Source organism: Pollicipes pollicipes, unplaced genomic scaffold (assembly GCF_011947565.3).
Source record: "Pollicipes pollicipes isolate AB1234 unplaced genomic scaffold, Ppol_2.1 Scaffold_7261;HRSCAF=8764_pilon_pilon_pilon, whole genome shotgun sequence".
Classification (NCBI taxonomy): Eukaryota; Metazoa; Arthropoda; class Thecostraca; order Pollicipedomorpha; family Pollicipedidae; genus Pollicipes; species Pollicipes pollicipes.
In genome coordinates this window covers 38,728,850-38,751,852 of record NW_023597054.1, presented here as the reverse complement: position 1 = coordinate 38,751,852, position 23,003 = coordinate 38,728,850, and the positions used below count along the sequence as shown (strand labels likewise).

Below are 23,003 nucleotides of genomic sequence, written 5' to 3'. Positions count from 1 at the left end.
GCCTTGAAGCAAAAGATTTGCTTCAAGATTTTCAAAAGGTTTCCCCCAAAGGATTTGCAGGGCCGTTCAATATATTTTTTTCATTCCAAGCGCACATACTCACCGTTCGAATACTGTAAGCGTCAAAAGAAAAAGCTGCAAAAACCTTGCAACCTACTGATACGTTGAGTTTTGCTCTTGTCATGGCTTACATCAAGGGCTTTCATCATCATCATGACTATTTTTCAATCCCGGTACACAGACTTAACCTTATCACAGTATAAGGATCATCAGAAGAATCTGCAAAGTCATAAACATCTATTCCTTCACCTGTCCAGTACACTTACACTGAGTTAAATCGTTGCATTTTTTAAGTCCAAGATCGGGAATCACAGCTCATTTTTAAGAGACTGCTGAAGAACCGACCCATTCAGTCCCCTTGGTCCCAGGCATAAGATCGGTGTTCTCCTGGACAAAATCCTCCTGGCCCTTTGACGGCTCTTCAAAAGCAGCCAACCATCCTCATCTTGAAATACCATTGATGACTTCAGTCAGTGAACATAAGTAGGCATACCTTTTTTAGCAACTATTGGTCATCCTAAGCTTCAAAGGTTATAGGTGCTTTAAACCCGCCGACTTATGAATTTCACAAGGGTAAATTGGCAAAGTCACCGAAAAAAGTAAGCCTTACACATCAATGCATGTTTTGGAAAGAATATCGAGAACAACAATGTCCATGGCCAACAGGCCCCACAAAAACGAACTCTCCAACTGCATAAACAGCAGTAGGTACCTGAACGATCGCGGATTATGCTTGCTTGCGTCCAGTAACAAGGTGTCGAGTTTAAAAGCAAAATTGTAATATTCATGCTAGATTTATATGCCAATATATGCCAAATAATGACCAGTACGGTCGTGCATAAAATGCCGACCAGCCTTGGCACCTCCATGACACATGACGAGTGAGTGAGCGGCGCAGCCTGTACGCATCGAATTTGGTGGAGGACGAGTGCGCTATACATAATCTCATGCCTTGCTCGCGCATAGCTGATTATCCATTGAAACATGACTAGCAAATATGAGCTCGCCACGTAATGGTCACCCCAAACTATTCGTCGGAGTTCCTTGAACAGCTGACGCCATAGATCAAACTTCGTCGACCTCCGTGCGCCGATTTCGTTCGTCGATAATTTATTTTTGAAATTTGGGGTCACTGGAATAGTTTGGCATCGGAATTTTCCAGTGATTTTCCGCCTGGTGTAATACCAAATCAAGGTATGCATACAGCAGAGGGTAGTCCGATGTAAAGCTACATGAATTGCAGATGAGGTCTGAACTGTAGAAGGCTTTCGGTACGCTGCTATGGATTTCACAAATTGTAACGCATGCCACACTTTGAACTGAATCTAGACGCCGGGCTATATTTGCTGTTCGGGCATGTTTTGTACAGTTGCATTCATCAGATGTGCCTGCAAACCATTGTGTATTTGCATGTGACCTGCGTTCTGTGTCAACTGTGATTTTTGGGAAAATGGTATGGAAAATCCAAGAGCATAATTTCGTTAAAAATATGCTTGAGGTAAGCTGGGCAGGGAGAAATGACCTAACTGGTTTTGCTGTTGGGGCTAGAACTGGAATCCATTAATTGGAAAGGAGACTACACCCATGACAGATTCTACCTCTAATGTGAGATAACTTCAGAATGGTTCTTGTTCTTGTGTTGAGATTTCATCGCCTCAGAATGCATAATTAAAGGGAGTGTCCTACGTTAAGAGCATATTTCAAAGCAGACTCTAACGGGACCTCAGGAATTGTTGCGTCTACCAATAGCGCTGGATAATGCCCCTGTCGCACCGTCAAGACATCATAAAGTTATCAATTTTGATTGTTTTTTAGTCCAAGTACGCTGCCAACGCGTGGTAACGATACTACGCTTTTATCCTGCAGTCGCGACCACCATCGTCATGACAACTGCCGTGCGCACACGCTCTGGTGCGAATAAACAACGCTTGTAATTGCCCAGCGGGTAAGGGCCTGTTATCGAGACGTGTTTTGGTTGGGTTTTGAACCAGTGCGTCACCTGGATCATGTAACACTCTTGTTCCCCAAGCCAAAGCGCGCCTCGAAAAAAGCCGCTGTGGTAAACGCCATACGGGAGAAACAAAAGCCCTGGTATAACGTTTCGTTGAATTCGCGTGACAATATCTTCATGTTCACAAATATTTTTGTCCTAACAGAATGCTTCAAGCTTTCGTAGCATTTACTACACAAACCTTTTGAAACATGTGTTGCAAGCACTGCATAATTTTTAAATTTGCTGATAACAGCGGGGCGAGTAAATTGTATTACTTTCATAGTGGTAAGCAGTGAGTCGAATAAGATTTCTCCCGCTGGGTCGGCTACTTCAAATCAATATTCTGAGCTATTTAGAAGAACTTGGAAAAACTGGCAGAACTGATCAAATCGCATGTGTCTGGCGAAACAGTAAGTGAAAAGTACAAAGAAGGTTGGATGCTCCTTTGAAGCAATTGTACCCAACTGTAGGCTGCGCAGTTGGTAAGTTGTGGTAGTATACTCTTGAAAATACGACATGCCATGAGCTATCTATTGATGAAATGATACGCATTGCACGAGTAGAAACTTTTGTTGAAATTAATTTCTGTTCTAATTAATCATGATGGTGCAAATAAAGAACAACCAATTGCTCGTTAATAAGAAATAAAGTTATACATTTGTGGTTAAGAAAAACGAATGCGAGAGTTAGATGTAAAATACTAGGCAATGCCCGCAATGTATCCAGCAATGCCTGCTAGAAGCCCTGCGGGCTCAAAAGTGGCAGCGCTACTGCATAACTAGTTCAAAACGCCCCATGTTCGGCTGAAAGTCAAGCATAGCACATTGGACGACAGAGTGCATATGTCAGGAGATCTTCAACAAGAAACTTGTTCAAAGCAAACCTCCAATAGCAATTGCATGTCGCTATGCCACTATCAGCTTTTAAATTTCCTAACCGTTTTCCCCAGTTTCTGGTATCCTCGCAGCAGCACACATTCCATGAATACGGGGCTCAATTTGCATAACTTTGATACGCTCACGTCCTTTACGACTAGCATACGAAACTGGACCTGCTCCGCGCGCCCCCGTCAGTTGGTCGGAGTTCCAGCGTACCCCCCCCCCCCCCCGTCCCCTCTCACCGCGTGTGGCCCGCTGAATCGAACGACCCCTCCCTGTCGACCTCGTAAGATGAAATCGGCGGCGTCCAACGGAGCCGTGTTCAGCTCGGCAGCGGCAACTGAGTCGCACCCTATATATTGGACAACAGATGCCACCGTAAATCTCGGATGACCATTTGTGGCGACGCAAATCGCTCCGTCCTGATACAACCCATCATTCCTCAGCGCGCGACGTCGTAAGTCGAGCGATTCGGACGCGTGGGGACATCCGCTCCGCTCAGTTTCTTCTTCTGCAGCTGCACGATACTTCGCGGTGTTGTCGCGACAGTGCCCTCCCTCAGATTCTGCGGTGCGCTGCTGCTGGGTAGGGGCTGGGTCGACCGCCTCCGGGTCCCTGCCACAGGCGACGGAGGCGGAGGGCGCTTCCGGGCCCCGGCCTACTCAGCGGTCGACCGCACGCGTCCGTTGAGACCGCGCTAGCGACTCGTTGCCTCATACCGCCGGCTCTGCAATACGTTGGACAGCGGCGGCACGGCACAGCACACTCAAACCAGACCCGGGCCCACGGCCAGGATACACAGCTTGCCCGCGTGAAGCTTGTTGCCAGGCCGGGCGGTCGCGCTGCTGCGGACGAGCGGTTCGAAACGCGGCGGCGCCTGACCGGCGGCCACGGCTTCCGTGCCACGTTCGTGTTCAGGGCTCACTGGCGCACTACCGCAGGCCAGCGCCTGGGGTTGTCGGGATCGATCAGTCGCAGCATACAATCGCGCTCCATGGCTCGCCCCGAAAACGCCGGCTTGAGTTGGGTCAGCATCGGAAGCGGCACCCTAGGTTATAAGTCTCAGTGCCTTTATGAGCATATCCTGGTGTCCGGTCGGCTGGCATACGGTGGTGCTTAACCGGAGCGCAGTCGGTGGTAGTGGGACGCCACCCCTCGGCGCTTGGCACCTGCCCCTCCCCCCCCCCCCCCCCGGCCGCCTGCAGTTGGCCGAGCGTTCCGGGAGCCGGCCCATCCGGCCAAACGAGCGGCTGGCGTGATTAGAGGCCAGATCGGACCGGGTGCCGGTGGCGTGCGGGCCGGAGCTGCCCTGTCCGCCGGATGACGGCCGGGCGGCCCGTGGCGTGCCACAGCGGTCCCAGGAGACCACCTGTCACCGGCCACACCCCATCTGTCACAGCCACACCTCGCCTGTCGCCAGTCACGCCTCGCCTGTCACCGGCCTCAGGCGTCACCAGTCCCACCCCCATCTGTCGTAGCCATATCTCGCATGGTGCCGGTCATGCCTCACCTGTCACCGGCCTCAGACGTCACCGGTCCCACCCCCATCTGTCGCAGCCGTACCTCGCCTGGTGCCGGTCACGCCTCGCCTGTCACCGGCCTCAGACGTCACCAGGCTCACCTCTTCTGTCACAGCCACACCTCGCCTGTCGTCAGTCACGCCTCGCCTGTCACCGGCCTCAGACGTCACCGGGCTCACCTCTTCTGTCACAGTCACACCTCGCTTGTCGTCGGTCACGCCTCACCTGTCATCGGCCTCAGACGTCACCGGTCCCACCCCCATATGTCACAGCCGTACCTCCCGGTGCCGGTCACACTTCACCTGTCACCGACCCCACCCATCTGTCACACTCCATGTGTCACACCCCGTCTGTCACAACAACACCTCGGCTGTCGCCGACCACGCCTCACCTGTCACCGGCCCTACCCCACCTGTCACAGTCCAACCTCGCCTGTCGCCAGTCATCTTTTAACCTTTCACAAGTTACACCTCGCCTGTTACTTACTACTGATACCAGAGGTGCGCTAAAATCCCTAAAAAAATCCTGGAACCGGATCCCTAAGATCAAGGTTCCGAGATCTTGCGCGATCATGTATTTTTCACAAAAAATTGTCGAAGGATTGTTTGAAATCTTAGATCACTTTTGACATTTTGTCGAAGGGTTCTCTGGGATCCTGGATATTTTTTATTTTTATTTTCGAAGGATCTTTTAGTGTCAAGGATCATCTTTTAAATGTTGCCCGAGGAATTTCTGAGGTTCCGGATATATTTATTTGTTTGCACAATCGTCTGTGGGATCAATGGATCTAGCCTTTAAAAAAATCTGGGGGATATAGGAGTTTACTTTTAATTTCACCAAAATATTTTTAGGGTCCATATGTGATGTTGACATCCCGTCTTCTTATCGGTAATCATGTCGTATCTCACAACCAAAACTACGTGCCAGATCAACTTTCAGTATTGTATGATACAGTCAGTACTACCTACTATGCCATCCGTACCTTGCCAGCGATCCATTTATTTTCACTAACCACACGCGCTGGTTTTTGCCTCTCCATCCCTTTTTGTTCTCCATTCCCACCTGAATATTGATGTGTCTGCCAATTAATTATCAAAATCAGAGGCATCATCACGTCATACGTTCGATCTGAAAAAGCTAGGGCGGGGTGGGCCGATGACAGGTAGCACTGACCGCTCGACGATGGAAATAAGGAATCCAAACAAAAGCTTTGGTAAGTCATGACAACCTGTCTTCGTTTGTAAACCTGGACAAGTCTCACCAGCAATAACACTGTAATCTTAGTGACGGCCGGCACAGTGCTGTGCAGCTTTTGACATGGGTCTGGGATCTGACAAGCCGTGGTCATGCGCAGCTCCAAGAACAAGTTTTTCTTTTACGGATGTTACACGTACAAAACAAGGTTCCAGTGTGGCGATTGTCCATACCCAGCTTCGGCCCTGCTGTTACTGGGCACGCGGCGCGTCACATATCTATACCGTGACCGGAAGTGGCTCGCAAGTCCCAAGGTCCGTGCACCGCCGTGTTTCGGTCATTAGTAGTCGACAGCAGTCCCGGGTCCTGTGGACTTTATGGACCGGGGCCAGCCGATGATCCCACAGCGAGAGGCGCGACCATCCGGTCGTCCAGTGTTGGCCACCTGTGGGAAATAATGACTATCTTCCAAAAACCGGATGTTCCCTTCCAGCCCTGTCCTGTCAAGTGCAAAAGACGTGTTGATGGCATAGCAGGCGTATGTGTGTGTGTGTGTGCCATTGGGGTTTCACGACGCACTCAGCTGCTGAGGCTATATGGCGTCGCCTGCCTCTCACCCTGGCAGGAAGCGCGGGTACCGCGGGGAAGCACAGCAGGCGTAGTTAACAGTTGTGCTGGCATGTCCCATTTAAACCCAAAGCTGATGCATCTAACTGTAAATGACTACAGAATGTCAGTCAATTTGAACGTAAAATATTTTTTGACCGTTACCAGCCAACATCGATGAGACCATCGGTGTTTGGGTATTAGACTTGCATTGAAATCAATGAAAAAACTCCAGTAATTGATCATCTGTCTGTGGTTGTATCTACAGCAACTTCATATTCTGGATTTATTTCCTGCAATCCACAACCAGAGCTGGTGGTTCTAAGAAAAGACAGGGGTATCTACAAACCTCTCAACCAAAGGCCGTCTCTAGCGCATGCTGGACATGCGCTTCCTGCGACCAAACCACAATCTGGCGCAATCTTGGCACAATTAGTTTGAGTACAAAAACCAGTTTCACTTGTTTGACTTGACCACTACAAATGTGTGATGAGGTGGTTAGCTGATAGGTGAGTCCTAGCCCAGCGAGCCAGTATCTACTAGTATTTGCTGTAAGAATCTGCTGATGCTAATATGGTATGGACTGCAGACTAGATTATTGATTCATACCGCTTTAGGAAGTGCAAAGCCTACGCCAGCGATGCGCATACACTATCACTGCATCAAACCAGGTCTCAACCTGCGTTGCTTTATTCTTCGCCCAAAGATTGTTCTTTGTCCAGTTTATGACAGATACGAAAAGGTAACAAAAAAATCGAAATTGTTCGTGATCTATGTCAAGTGCTTTGAATTTGTATCATAAAGGATAAAAAACTCTTCATTAATCCGTGTTAATGCAACACAGTAACATTAATCTGTGTTAATGTAATACAATAACATTAATCCATGTTATTGTATCGCAGAATAAAATCATGCTGGATTGTTAACCACAACACTAACAAAAAAGAATGAGGACTTTATTTGTCATGCTGTCATGGCTTGCGTGCATAAATGTTCACGGACTACCTTACAACGCATTTCAGCAGTTCCTCTGGATTTGAATGTTGATATAACCACTAATACAGCTGTCAGAAGACGTTCTCCGTTTATTGCGATACACTATGCCAAGTGTTATGCCAGGATGTGGCAAGCTGTTTAACCTGAAATTTGCGATGGCAATATGTGTCAAAGGATCTTCCGGGATCCATGACGTTCTCTGAGATTTGTCAAAGGATTTTCTAGGATCCTGGAGCTTTTTGAAGTTTTGTTAAAGGATCTTCTGGGATCTGGGATTTAAAAGTTATCGTCTCAGAATCTTGCAACATCTGGGAGCCTCTTTTCGAGGGATCTCACAAGATCTGGGAGCCTTTTGAAATTTTGTCCAACTATCTTATGGATCTTGGATATTGGTTGGGGATCTAGGCATATGTCTGATCAAATCATCATTTACATTACATATCACCCAATGGTCCATCGTCTTTGCCAGGACATGCAAATGACCTGCCACCGTTTACAGACCAAGAATGACAGCGCTCACACTTGACCTTTCACGACCCGCACCCGACCTTTGGCCGCCCCGCCCCGCATGCGTCACTGGCGTTAAGTCGGTCATCGCCCACACCGTTCTTGAATCGGTTAACATCTGTGACGGTTGGCGATAGCGCTGCATCCATCAGCGTTTGATCGGACGTTAGCCGCCGCTGCGTCGGCGCTGTGCAGCCGGCAGCAGCTCGGCATCGGCCCGTGTCAGCGGCGCCGGCAGCAGCTCGGCATCAGCCCGTGTCAGCGGCGCCGGGGCAGCTCGGCCCCGTGCCGGTGCCGCCGACAGCAGCCCGGCATCAGCCCGTGTCAGCGGCGCCGGGGCAGCTCGGCCCCGTGCCGGTGCTGCCGACAGCAGCTCGGCATCAGCCCGTGTCAGCGGCGCCGGGGCAGCTCGGCCCCGTGCCGGTGCCGCCGACAGCAGCCCGGCATCAGCCCGTGTCAGCGGCGCCGGGGCAGCTTGGCCCCGTGCCGGTGCCGCCGACAGCAGCCCGGCATCAGCCCGTGTCAGCGGCGCCGGGGCAGCTCGGCCCCGTGCCGGTGCCGCCGACAGCAGCCCGGCCCAGGTCGGCCCCAGTGACGTCGTGCTGACCGAGCCAACAGCGCCGCCAGACCCTGCTCCACCCCAGCCGACCACGCGGACCGAGAGTGTACGACCCCCGCCTGAAGTTACGACAGGGCCGGCTCTGCTGGGAGCTCCGGGAGCGTCTGCAACGCCTCCGCTCCCGACGCTGTCCATCAGCGCCGTCTAGACTCAGCAACTCAACCGATCCCAGACTAAGTAACGGCCCGTGTAAATGTGCCTGCCCTCGCCGCAACGGACGCGGCCATCCGCGGCCAAGTTTGTGTGGAAAACTCACCGGTCCGAAGGCCCTTCGTACAGGGAAAGTTTGGATTTTTACACTTTGCCAAAAGCTTAGATATACCATAAAAAATTTAATAGCGAACAAAACACTCATGTGATACAACCAACACCGTTCAGAGCGAACCCGTGCGTGACGGTTGTGACTATTCTGAACTTGATTGACGAGTTTACGATGCCAAGCCATTCCATCAAAGCAGTGCTGGATGGCGACCAAAAAGTAAAAGGACCCTGAAAGCCACGCCTCCACTCCAATCCAACAGAAAGATGACATTGTAAGGATCGCTGCATCCACCTTTAAGCATGGGAATTGTCAAAAGTTCAACAAATTTTGCCGAGTTTACGGCTAGTTCACCCACTGTGATGCTTTAATTGCCGCCGCAAATTACAAGCGGCAGCGACCTCCACTAAGTGAATCCGAAGACAATTGCCGCTGCTGGTCACGAAACCTGAGGACTTTGCAAAGCCCTATGAATTCTGATCATAACACTCATGATGGAGAGTGACGCAGAATGCACACCGAGCGTCAAGGGAGCGCGAGCGTTATCTGCAAGCTTACCTGTGACGTCATGAACTCCACCAGGAACATGGCGTAGAAGACGCAGAGCCCGGCCGGCGTGACGTGGTTGCGCTGGATGACGTAGTGCAGGTGGTCCAGACAGTGCGAGATGTTGAACAAGCCGTCGCAGAAGGCCATGTACACTGCTATCCGCTCCCCTGCGGAAGCAAAAGGAGGCCGGAAACCAGAAGATCAGCGCAGGGGATCAATGGTCCCCTCCCCCACACTGTTGGTTAACATCGCCCTCATGAATGCAGTCCTCATGCCAAGCATAACGCATCGCTCTCATGGTCACCACACACGCTTAAGATCCCTACTGGCACCTTGCCAGGTGTTTTGGCAACTAGTCGGTGGTCTCGCTCGTTGGTCTCGATCGATTACGTGGCACCCGAACAATCATGCCTGAACCATCTTTAAAACGGAGGTAATTGGCACTTCGGCTCGGGCTTAAGCTCGCCGACTCTAATGGGCATGGGGGTGGGCCCCGGCAGCGCCTGGCAGAGCAGCGACGGCACGATCACAGAAATCACGCCAATCATTCTCTGTCCAGCCAAATGGAAAATTAGACTCGGAACCTTTTAAAAAGACAGTAGTGTTTCGTCGGATGGTGCTGAGATCACTACCGTCGCTGTGCTTTTCTCGTGGCGCGGACAGTGGTCTCGCGCCACCGGATTTCCTTTTCCAGTCGAGGATATGCGATGCCGTGGGAAGGAAAACGACGACACTCAGCGCGCCTGCCGCTGGCCGCGCCCCCGGGACAGGCGCCATCGCCATCGCTGTACCCCAGGACCGGCGCCATCGCCATCGCTATGACCCGGGACGGGCGCCATCACCGATCTGGGCCCCCAGACCAGCGCGATCACCATCGCTGTACCCCGGGACCGGCGCCATCGCCATCGCTGTGCCCCGGGACCGGAGCCATCACCATCGCTGTGCCCCGGGACCGGCGCCTTCACCATTGCTGTGCCCCGAGACCAGTGCCATAGCCACTGTCGCGCCGGCATGGCACTACGGCAATATCAGTAACAGCTTGGGTGGCAGTTTGGGGTGCACGAGAAAAGCGTAAAAAATTCACTAAGCGTGACGTCAGGAAACATGTTTTATGTCAGTGTAAGTTCACTCTTAACACCCGCTCGGGTGGGGGTCAAATTGACCCCCCTCCCTCGAAGGTTTTTCCAGAGTGGTTTGCGAACGGTGCAGCATTGCCTCGCCAAATTTTGCATAACATTTGACAATTGAATAGTAGATCGTTTTGTATTAAAAATTTAGTTCTTATCTGTAAGGTCGCTGACCTACGGCAGGTCAAAGTCAGGCCATGGATTCTACGAGGTCAATTTCTAGGAAATCCTTCAATCTGGCGCAACAACGGAGTGCTAGACAAAGCCAAACATCTCTGAGATATTTTCTTAGGCAACACAACAATTGAATGAACAACTTCCATTGATCTAGGGTCAGTTTTAAAGGTTAGACCAAAGTAAAAACCAATCTGGTTTATTACTCTAGGGCTTGCTGTATGAGGTAATTTGTGGTGCTCATTTCGAATTTATTGATAACAAGTACCGTATTATATATCTCTCATGGAATTATCAAAGGTCAGAATAGGTCACTGACGTAAACTGACTCAGGTCAACATTTTGTTTTCAAGAACATCTTGCCTAACGTAATCCTTACGCTTTTGCAAGTGCAAAACTCAAAGCAGAATTGTATTGTTTTGGTCACCGTGACCTTTGAAAGGTCAAAAAAGTCAATGACATTAAAACGAGCATGTGACCTTTTGCTTAGAACAGGTATCTAGGTTCTGGGAACACTTAGGAGACCAACCAACCAACCGATATTCACCTTGTTTGAGCTCATTTGACCCGGAGGTCATGACCCAGGAAACTCAAAATTTGACTTAAGTGAGTTTAGGCACAAGCCAACACACACTGTCAAGTTAGTGTCTCTAGCTCTCTCAGTTCCTGAGATCTCGGTGGGGGATCAAATTGCCCCCCCCCCTTTCACCCAGTGAAGGGCATGCAACCGGTAACCCGGGTGCGCGTTAATGTTTCGAAGTATATTCCTTGTTTACTGTCAACCTAGTGAAAGTTTCAAGCCAAATCGGCTCTCAGTAGCGGAAAGGAATCCACTAATACCGGGTCACTGTCAAGATAGCTTCGTATCCATATACACATCATATTTACACTCCGATACGAACCCCCGCGCCTTAGCTCAAATTGTCGCTAGTAGTGTAGGGCTCGACATGCTGAGATTACGATGGCGCTCCTCGCGTTAAGCCACCTTCATGTGATTTCCTGTGGTTTAAGAGGTTCACGGTTGTCACTCGTACCAATAAGACGTTTTTTTTTCTTCTGAAAATCATGTCGATATTAGAGCTAGATATGTTGATAACGTTTGTGTGTCTCGTTACGAGCGCATTCAAAACTATGATCATACTGCTAAAATTCATACAACCAGCAATATGAAACATGGTGATTACGATAATGCATCTGTTTTTCGCCACTTTAAGAAACACGGCCGACAGTTGTCTACAAAGTTAAGGTCGTCAAACATGAACCGCTATTTTCTTCTGAAACTCACGTAGGTAATGAACTTTGACACGCTGATTATTATTGTACATATCGTTTTATCATGCATTCCAACTATGACTACCGGAAGTGTACAAGGTTCAAGGACGTTACACCCGGAGGCCGGCGATTTGTCTCAAACTTTCACTCAATAATGGTGTCTGACATGCTAATTATGCTGATGCATCTCGCTTCGAGCCACATTCAACTTACGAGCTCAAGATACATGGGGCTAGGAACAGGGGGCAGAGGCCAAGCCCCTACCCCCCATTTGTAAAGGGGAAGGTACGTGACATTCGTCGTGAACCAGTCGAAAGCCTGAAAGGTTCGGGACTCTAAGACAGCACTGCTGGAAACGGGATATTCAAGCGTGTGAAGGACAGCCTTTGCAAACCAGACCAGTTTTCTCATTCTTTGTATCTGCCTCAGCCATACTTCCCGAGTGGTCAAAGACATGGAAGGTACTTGAGATGATATAAGACACTAACTGAACAGCCTTTGGAGACTGGTTTCAAAAACATTCCTCAGAGCACAGCCGATACACCACAATTCTCCTGCTTCGTTGCTGCCTTGTGATGGTCGTCCCAACTCCCCTTTTCTATGAGCCTTTTTCTTTCCACACCCCGCGAAGATAGCTAAAGCAGAGAGGCCGGATTTCCTCAGACCGGTCATTTCCCCGGGACTTAAATGTCATTGTGTTTCATGACCTACGTCTGGAGGCCTACCGGGAATGGAGCATAGGAAACTTGTTTTTTTCAACAATGCGTACATTACGTTGCACATTTGACCTGACGGCCATTATCCGACGGCAACTGACCCACTGAACTTGTCAAGCTCAGAGAAGTACCGCAGCATTAAATACCACGGGGATCACACATATCCCTCAATTTTCCAAAGAGCTTTAAGATCCCGAAAGTTTTTCGAGAAAAAAGTTCAAGAAAGACTCCAATTCTTGCAAAATCTATCAACAACATTTAAAAAGATCCTATAGGCCAGCAAATCCTTTAACACGCTTCAAAAAATCAAGGTCCTAGAAGATCCTTCTACAAAAATGGAGAAGATCCTAGTTCCCAGAAGGTCCGTTGGCAACATTTGAAAAGGCCCAGGATCCCAAAATATTACAAGATCTAGTAGTCCACAATATATTGTGACGCCTAGTGTCAGGTGCAATTTTTAGGTAAACCAAATTATCACATCCTGACGCACCACTCAACATGGTTTCTGTATCCCCACTGGCAAATAATGTTATGTAACACCTGTGGCAATGGCTATATCAACCTTCAAACGCAGGGCAACTGCTGGAATATGTTAGAAAAAGTTCTGTATAAAATTCATGCACAACCCCTGTTACCATGACAAAAATTATGCTCTCATTACTTTTCGTGACTGCTTTGCCAAGACAACATCTGTATATTTAGCAAGGTAACAGCGATGGGTTTCTAAGTGATGCTGCAAAATTTAGGTTTATGAAATACAAAAGCTCTGAAGGCTTCTGGAGAAATAAAAATTTAACCTTCCCAATACAAAACTTGAAAAAATAAAGAGCAGCTTGATGTGACGAACAATACAAAATGGTGTCTTTTGGTATCTGTCATGAACTGGACTTAACCACGTTGTCGGAAAAATAACAAGGAAACGCAGGTTCAGATTTGGTTTGATGCCACGACAGTGCACAGGCATCACCATAGTAGGCTTCGCACTCCCTAAAACGTATGAATCAAAAGCCTCGTGTGAAACGATACAACATTGTAATCCGCAAATACACCAGACACTTTTTAATAATTACTCCTTCATTAAGCTTCATGAAGCATGTAATGCTATGAAACACCATTTTACCTCGCATACGTTGCCAGCCAGTTCATATCAACCATCTCATAAACACGTAGTGCGGCTGTCATTAGACTGCGAAGACGTTGTATCGTACCAACGCTTTCAGCTGATTGCACGGTAACGTCACGAAACCACACATCACTGTAAACCAGTCAATAATGCCTCACCCGGCCGCACGGCACGGACGGAACCAGACGGGATCCGACAAAAGTGGGCAAAAGCGGACGAGACACGATCGGGCGGGGCCGGGTGGAACATAATGAGACTACACGGGATCGGATGGCATCGAACGAACCGGACTGGCGGGACGGGATCAAGGGAGCCGGGATGTGATCAAACCAAACCGGAAGGGATTACATAACATCGAAGGCCACCGAACGTAGCTTATCAAAACCGGACGGGATAGAAAGGGATCGGACAGGACCAGACGGCGTCGGATGGAGCGTGATGAGCCCAGACGAGACCGGGTAAGATTGGAGGAGACCGGTCTGGACGGGACGAGGCACGGGACTCGACGGTGCCTCATGGGACCTGACGTGATAGGACGGGACTGGACGGAACCAGATGGAACTGGACGGGACTGGAAGGGGCGAGAAAGAGCTAGACAGAACAGGACGGAGCCGAACGGGACAAGACCAAACCAGACGGGAGCGGGCGGTACCAGACCACGCTGGACAGAACCAGATGAAACCAGTCAAGGCCAGATGGGACTAGATGGGACCGTACCGGATCGGACGAGATCAGACTGGGCCTGTTTAGTCCTGGTCGGTCTTGTCCGGTTCAGTCCTGTTCAGTAACGTTCCTTTTGATCATGTCCTTACCGGCCGATCCCATCTTATCGCGTCAGATCCAATCTAGCCCCGACGGGCTCCGCTCAGTCCCGCCCAGTCCCAGGCCTCATCCGTCCGATCCCATCATCAGGGCTCTGCGGTTCCATCCAATGACATCCAGTCTCATCTCGTCCCATCTGGTTCAGCCCATTTCCGTCTGGCTTCATCACGTTCCATCCTGTTTCTTCTGGCTCCGTTTGGTAGCGTCCGGCTCAGTAACGTCTGGTGCCGTCCGATTTCATCTGATTCCATCGCGCGTGCATGACATATAAAGGGGAAAATGACTAGTCGACTAGCGTCTTGAACGAAACTTGTCACCAAGCCTTCCTCCCCTCCCCTCCCCCCCCCCCCCCGTGTGTAGGACGCGTGAAGGAAGTCTGGGGTTAGTGGCTTTATATATGGGATACCTTTACCGGTCGTAGTTTTTGATCTAGCTCGAAACGAGATGCACCAGCATAATCAGCATATACAACAATACTATGACTTTCAATTTGAAAAATCGCAGGAGTCCGGGTGTAACGACCTTCAACTTTACACACCTCTCGTGGTCGTTGGCAATGTTGGATAAAACGCTATCCACTCTCGTAATCAGCGTGTCAAAATTTACTATTGATGTGAGTCCAGAAAAACCGTAGGTCCGTGTTCAACAACCTTGAACTTTGTAGACCACTAGTGGTCATCGGCCTTACAGCGAGTGTATCGCATTCATCTTGGGGACCTTACCGTGCTGTTCACAGTCCTGCGCTTCTTAAGACCAAAGCTCCTATTTTCTGAGCTACACGCCCATGAAAATAGAAAAAGGTGTATCAGAACAAGTATTTCAAAGTCACCTTTAGACCTATGACGTCATAACAACGTCATTCAAATCCTACCATGCCATAAGCCAGGAGCGACCAAGGCCAAGAAAAATATAATTGTCGAGGCGTCCATATTTGGCGTTTTTGGCGTTCATATATGACATGCAATTTCCAGAAATGGTGGCGGTCAATTGGCTCTCAACCAATGTTGTGCAAGGCACGATGACGTAATCAAATCATGACGCACTGAGCAGCGTATTTACTTAACAGCGAATCGTGCTATTTAGAGCAGTCTTCTCCACTTAAAAAGGATATAAATGGCTATAAGTGAGCTTGTTACATCATATCTGATGTTTGCCTCAATATCCTCAAATGGGAAACATTCCCTTTAATGTGGCGAGAAAATAAATGCATTTCCGTAATCTGAATATTCAACGACACTAGTGGTATGAATTTGAGCAACGTTGCAGTCGGTCGGGACTCCATGACCGCGTACTTTGAAAATATTTGAAGGCCATGATTTTGAAAGTGGCTTCAAACGAGATGCGCCATCGCGATCAGAATGTCAAACACTACCATTGATTTGAGTCTGAGAAAAATCGTAGGGCTCAGGACAAAACGGCCTTTAAGTTGTACACCTCTGTCGGTCATAATTTTGAGCGTGACTCAGCATAATGTTCACCATCTTAAGGGAATGTTCCACATTTACATAGGGTTTTGAACTGAAACAGCCATCTTGAAGACCTTTTGATGCAGTTCACGGCCATGCCCTTTTTAAGACCCGAAGCCCTCTGGTTCCAGAGTTATACGCCCGTAAAAGCGCGAAAAGGTTTATTGGGAGACTGCTTCAAAGACACCTTAGCATTGATGTCATCACAGAAACGTCATAGGATTGTCGCTATATTACAGGCTGTTTTCTGCTTATGGTCAAAACAGCATGGCCACTGATACATTCGCAAGAGTGACGGCGCGGCACGTATGATATATTCCGCGGAAGGTGATAGGCTGTTAGCAAAGATTTCGCTGCTGAATGCGTGTCGTGAACGTGAGTGTGAGCACTTTCGGGTCGTACATCACTCGTCACTAACGGGGCATTTTGCTTAGTTCTGGACCATAGATCGATGTTATAGAAAGAGAACGTCACTGTCTACAAAAAAGGTGCAGCACCAAAAAACAAAGCAAAAACGTCGCTCTACCGAATGCCACAAAAAGAAGAAGCACGGCAAATCTGACTTTATCCTCCTGCTTGCGTTTGTTCTTCTATTGACGCATTTCTTACAGACAACACGGCTGGAGTCTTGTGTACCGGAATAAAGAACCTTGCACGGGTTTATGGGTTAGCAAGGGACTATAAAATTAGGGAAATATGACGGTGATTTCATATATATATATATATATATATATATTAACACACATTGTAAGAGAAATTTAAATCTTGAACAAACAAAAAATTGTCCTAAAAATAAAATCCGTTGATTCGTATTTCCATGCGCTGCAGTTAAGACTTTGTTTTGAAGCAAGCTCACGGTGAAATGTGGTGTTGTAACCGAAAACCTGTGCGGAAATTGCAAAAAACCTGCGATTGGATAGTCCCGCGGGTTGTGCAAGTGTGGGATCACACTTATTTGACAGAATGTGAATCAAGTGCTTGAAAGGGGTGTGATCATTGGTGGTGCGTGCCAGGGCTTGTATTGATCTTGATGTGATGGGAAGAGTGCGTGCGAGGTTTGCAGTTCTGGGAGAGAACATTGTGTTGGTATTCTTAAAATCTAATGATTCCCGATGAAATGTGATACATTGATACCTTCCTCTATCTTTAGGTTTGTGTTTGAGCATGACAAGGTAGTGATGTCGGCAACCTGAAATAAACACTAACACCCATGCTGCAGGGGTGTTTAAAAGGCAATTTGTTACTTCATTACGATCTTGCCAACATTTTGAACCTATTGAGGTATTGCAGCATGCAATTAATCCATCGCATGCCATTTTATAAGCAATTCATGTTGGCAGTAGGGATGGGTTGGTACATCTCATTGATGCACATGCTTGGTATAGGTTTGCATGCTACAACTTTACAAAATTGTCTTTCACCTAAGAATTCTAAAATATAGTGCTGTATTATTGTGTATGCGCCATAGGACCGTCTTAAAAAATGGTATGCAGGCAAGCATTGCTCGTGAGTCATTATTGTCATTGTCACTGCTACTTGTGTGAGATGCTGGGTGCTGAGAAAGATGGAGAGGTATTGCTGTTGGTGTCTTTGATAGCATTTAATAATATTTTTATCATGAGCATTATGTGCACCGGCAGCTTCAACACTTTCTTGCATTTCTTCTATCCAACCATACCTATGTGCACTTGTCATGCCTCTAGCATTGTGCAAGGTCAGGAGATGTGCAGTATCATTCCACTTCATGCGATATTGTATTGCCATGCATGCATTATTACTTGTGTAAACAATATTTTTGAGTTAAGCAGCCTGATGGCCGAGCATGTTGCATGGATGGGGAAGCAGAAGATGTGTTTGCATCTTTGTCGCCTATGTTTTGTGGATTCCCAAAACAGGCTGAGCAAGCGACGTCACGTATTGGTTGTGTGCTTTCCTTAATATGATTGCAGTACAAAACCATATCATTATTCATTATGTCATGTCACAGTACAGCACTGAGGTAGTGCCATGATTACACTGTTGACCGGTGCCATCACACAATGTACCACATTGATTGACTACTCTGTGTCAAACAGCTTATAATCTGTGAATGACGGAACAACTCATTCCACAACGCTAAAGGACTATCACCAGGAGAGTGCTGTTGCACCACAATGGTTATATCAGGGCCTACTAGTAATTGCATACATAACCCTAAACAAGAAAAACATTCTTTGTATCTCCACCTTACCCTCTTTACCAAGGAAATAGCAATGTTTTGCCAATCAATTCATTGCAATATTGCAGATTTATTAACGCTTGCATGCAACTAGACATCCACTTACAAAAAATAAGTGAAGTAACTACTGCGCACATCACATGACATCAATGTCCGGACTACAGCACTGCAGGTAAGGATAAGTCAACAATTCAGCAAGCAAGCTTTTCCCATCATATCTGATGCTTATCTCAATATCTTCAAAGGCGGGATGTTCCCTTTAATTGTCAAAAAATGCATCACACTTTATCGTTGATATGTGTTTGAAAAATCGTACGGGCCCATGTTCGATGACTCCTAACTTCATATGTCTCTGAGGCCCATATTTTTAATGTAGCGTGAAACAATATACAGCATTCTAACCAGCACGTCAAACTCGTTGTTATGAGTTTCTGAAAAATCGTAGACGTGCGTCTTCAACGATCTTCAACTCAGTCGACCAATGGCGGTCATGTTTGCTAATGTGGCGTAAAAAGAGATGCACTATTGTAATCAGCACGTTTAACACCACTAGCGACGTGAACTTGAGGGACGTCGTGCGGGTTCGGGCTCAATGGCTACACTTTGAAATTCTTTAGAGGTCATAAGCTTGAATGTGGCGCAAAACGACGTAGGAGCCCAGTCCAGCTAATTGGCTACATGTTTTGAACATTTCTAGGTATCATACTTTTGAATATGGCTGAAAACAAGGTGCACCATCGAAATCAACAGGCCAAACTATGTCATTGATATCCAGATGCATTAACCTAACCAGTATGTTTTACACTACTAGTGGTATAAAGTTGAGTTACATGGTGGGCTTCCGGGCTCGACGACCGCGACTTCTCTGACGATCTCTGGAGGTAATGATTTTGAATGGGGCTTGAAACGAGGCGCACCATCGAAATCAGCGTGACAAGCACTACAGTTAATCTGGGTTTCACAAAGTCGTATTTACGGGCCCGGATGCCCCGACCTCGGGCTTCGTAGATCTCCGGCGTTCATATTTTTATTTTTAAAATCCGGCTCCAAACCAGATGCACCGTTATAATCAGCTTATCAAGTTCTATCAGTTATATGGGTTTAAGAAAAATCCTAGAGATCGCGTTCAGCAACATTGAACTTCGTAAACCTCCATGTCTTAGTTCTCAATTTGGCGGACACGACAAACACCATCATAATCAGCATGTCGAGCACTACTGTTGATATAAATCTGATCAAACTTGCAGGTGTCCGTATTCGAATGTAAATATGAAAATCAATACGACCGTATTTAAAGTGAGTGTTCCACATTTATACCAGGTTTAGAACTGGAAAACCCATCTCAAAGACCACTTGGTGCTGTTCACAACATTGCCCTCCCTAAGACCTAAGCCCCTTTAATTTTTTAGCTTAACGCTCACGGAAATGAGGAGAGACTTTCGGAGGAAGTGTTCCAGAATAATCTTAGCCTCCATGACGTCATGATAACATTTAAGTCGTATCATTCCATAGACCATATGGCGATCGGAACCAATAAAAATAGATGCTAAGGCGGTTACATCTAGCGTTCGTGAGCACGATTTCCAGATTTAACGGCCGTCAACTGGCTCTCAATCAATGTTGTGCAAGGTGCGAGACATTCCCATGAAAGGGTATTCACAGCTGAAGATATTGAAGCAAATATTACATATATATATATATATATATATATATATATATATATATATATATATATATATATATATATATGCACGAGGAAATCAGGTCACTTTTATCTACCGGTAAACTGTTCCGTGAAAAAGACTGCTCTAGCCAACACGACGTCTCTGTTTAATTAATATGTTCGGCAATACGTTATTGTTTGATTACGTTTGATTACCATAACGATACCTTGGAACACATTGATTTAGAGCCAATGGACTGCCGTTTTATTTGGAAATCGTGTTTAACAACGCCAGATATGAACGGCGAGACAACTATGTGTTTCTTAGCTTGATCGCCGCATGGGTAAATGAATGACGAGATTTTAAAGACGTCATTTCGGCGTCATGGATGCCTTGGGGACCTTGCCATAGTCTTCCTGAAAGAGCCTGCACATCTTTTGGGGCTTGGTAGCTCAGAAGCTAGAGGGGTTTAGGTCTTAAAAAGGGTTGGGCTGTGAACTGCACCGCATGGTCTTCAAGATGCATATTTTAGTAGACAACCCCACACAAATGTCGAACACGCCCTATAAATATGAATATGATTGTGAACACGAATACGAACCTGTGATGTTGGACGCCCGAAAACAACTGATCCAGGGATAACGTGAAATCAAAAGAAAAGTCCCTACGATATCATCATGAGTGTGAATTAGTCATCCCAAAATTCAGGAATCACGTGTCCAAACCGATTGCTCCAACAAAACATCGTCCCTTGTGACAAATTTGAAAGCATTGAGGCTGAACATGATCGATGAAGCTGGACATAATTAATGAGGCTGAACAAAAGACTGCCTGCACTTCGCATCACAAGTTCACTTAAAATTCGCAACACCGTTCGCATCATCGCGGATTAACTTAAGGCTTTTGTACGGCCAAACATCGACATCTCTCGCCACCGCAGCGGTGTGTGTGCGGCGCCTGGCGGGCCCGTCCCCACGCGGCCGCACTATCCATCGACCTCTGTCGGCGCCGATCGAGGCTGACGTCCGACTGTGCTGATAAGATTCCTCACTGGCAAAGCTCGCCCAGGGCCGGACAAGCCCAGACTGTGCTGATTGGGTTCCTCACCGGCAAAGCTCGCCCAGCGCCGGACAGGTCCAGACTGTGCTGATTGGGTTCCTCAGCGGCGAAGCTCGCCCAGGGCCGGACAGGGCAATACTGAGCTGGCTGGGCTCGTCACCGGCGAAGCTCACCCAGGGCCGGACAGGCTGAAGCTTGACCGCCTCGGAGCTTGTCACGCCGCATCGGGGAACCACCGAAGCCCTGGGCGAGGCCGCCTCTGAGGTTATCACGCCGCCTCGGGGGACCGCTGATGCCCCTGGGCGAGGCCGCCTCTGAGCTTGTCACGCCGCCCAGGGGACCGCCGACGCCCCTGGGCGAGGCCGCCTCTGAGTTCGTCACGCCGCCCAGGGGACCGCCGACGCCCCTGGGCGAGGCCGCCTCTGAGCTCGTCACGCCGCCCAGGGGACCGCCGACGCCCCTGGGCGAGGCCGCCTCTGAGCTCGTCACGCCGCCCAGGGGACCGCCGACGCCCCTGGGCGAGGCCGCCTCTGAGCTCGTCACGCCGCCCAGGGGACCGCCGACGCCCCTGGCGAGGCCGCCTCTGAGTCGTCACGCCGCCTCGGGGAACCGAGCCGATGTGCCCCGTAGGGCGAGGCCGCCTCTGAGCTTCATAATCACAGCCGCCGCCGCAGGGGACCGCCGACGCCCCTGGGCGAGGCCGCCTCTGAGCCGTCACGCACGCGCGCCCAGGGGACCGCCGACGCCCCTGGGCGAGGCCGCCTCTGAGCTCGTCGCGCCGCCTCGGGAGACCGCCGCCCCCTGGGCAGCCGCCTCTGAGCTCGTCACGCCGCCCAGGGGACCGCCGGCACCCCTGGGCGAGGCCGCCTCTGAGCTCGTCACGCCGCCCAGGGGACCGCCTTCGTCGCGCCGTCCGCAATAACGGCTCTGGCGTCTTCCATCCGACGTCGGTCGTCGGCGAGCATGTTATCAAATATTCATATAGGTGAGGAATAGACAACTGATAAGGTGACGGCGCAGTCACAGACACTGGGGCACGTCAAGATCTGAATAACGCATTCATGTACTCTTTTCAGTTGGTTTTCGACTACTTTCTAATTATAACCGTGAATTGAACAAGTTTGTCAATGTGATATGCCCTGATAGCCATCTGATGACAGGAAACTTCATGTCTTTATCACAGCTCTTTGACGCCGCGCTTACCTTGCGACCAGGTGAAGAACTTGGTGTTGTGCGTGCGGAAGCTCCAGACGACGACGGTGACGGCGCAGGCGAGGCTGCAGGCGATGATCCCCAGCGCTACCACGTGAAGATTGTAGAAGTTGCCGTCGTCCAAGCCGTACACCGGCAGATCGTAGCCAGAGCGCATGGCCGCCATGGGGAAGCCGCTGTCGTTGGCTGGCGTCGCCGTCATGGCGCTGACGGTCAGCCCCTGAAGATAGGTCGCGGCCGTCACGTCCAGTCGACAGCGCTGATACACGGACACTGACACTGACGACGACGACGCTGAAAACACTGGAGGTGTCAGATAGATCGACACCGAGCTTCGGGGAAATATCGTAGCAAACCACTTCGGATAGATGTGTTCAGTGTCCCTTTTGATATCATGAACACAGCTACACGCTCCTCTTCTTTTCAAAAAAAGAAAATGAAAGGCTTTACGTCTCATCGACTGCCAGGGCTATTTCTGGATGGGATTACTATGGTACGTATATCATGTGGAACGCACTAGTGGCGTGCCATGGACTCGGACCCATGGCTGTACAGAGCCGGGCATCTTAACCACTAAAACCCCATCACTCTGTAGAAACAACACACTCTTCGCTCCCTATTCCCTTTCCCTCAAGGAAACGTCTCACAGGTGCAAATGGGCGAGGCTATACAAAGAGCAGTGGCTAATGTACTGACTGATTTCTTCCTGTCTCTTTTTGATAGTAACTACCTTCGACCGAGGCACTGCACATCTATTTCACCGTGGTGAAAGCCGGGTGATTTCGTCATGACACATGTGCTGAAAACATGTTCAAATTCATCCCACGTTTAATCGGAATTCCTAAACAGCAGTGTGTGCGCGTGACTCCTCGCGCAGACATCATGGCTGGAGACATCAGACGACAGCAGACACTTATAGATCAGAGACACTCGACGCTGGGAGCCTGCGACTCGTGCGTGGTTGTTAGC

At 48.8% G+C, this 23,003-nt stretch overlaps 1 long non-coding RNA gene across 1 annotated transcript in view; it reads right to left on the bottom strand.

The window, feature by feature from the left end:
- LOC119113141 (uncharacterized) overlaps positions 1 to 22,185 on the bottom strand; it is a 31,939-nt gene extending 9,754 nt beyond the window's left edge. The window contains exons 1-2 of the long non-coding RNA XR_005095835.1: positions 22,026 to 22,185; positions 9,191 to 9,348 (exon numbers count right to left, since the gene is read on the bottom strand). This is a non-coding gene — a long non-coding RNA (uncharacterized LOC119113141). The remainder of the gene's footprint in view (positions 1 to 9,190; positions 9,349 to 22,025) is intronic.
- Between the last annotated feature and the right edge of the window lie 818 nt (positions 22,186 to 23,003).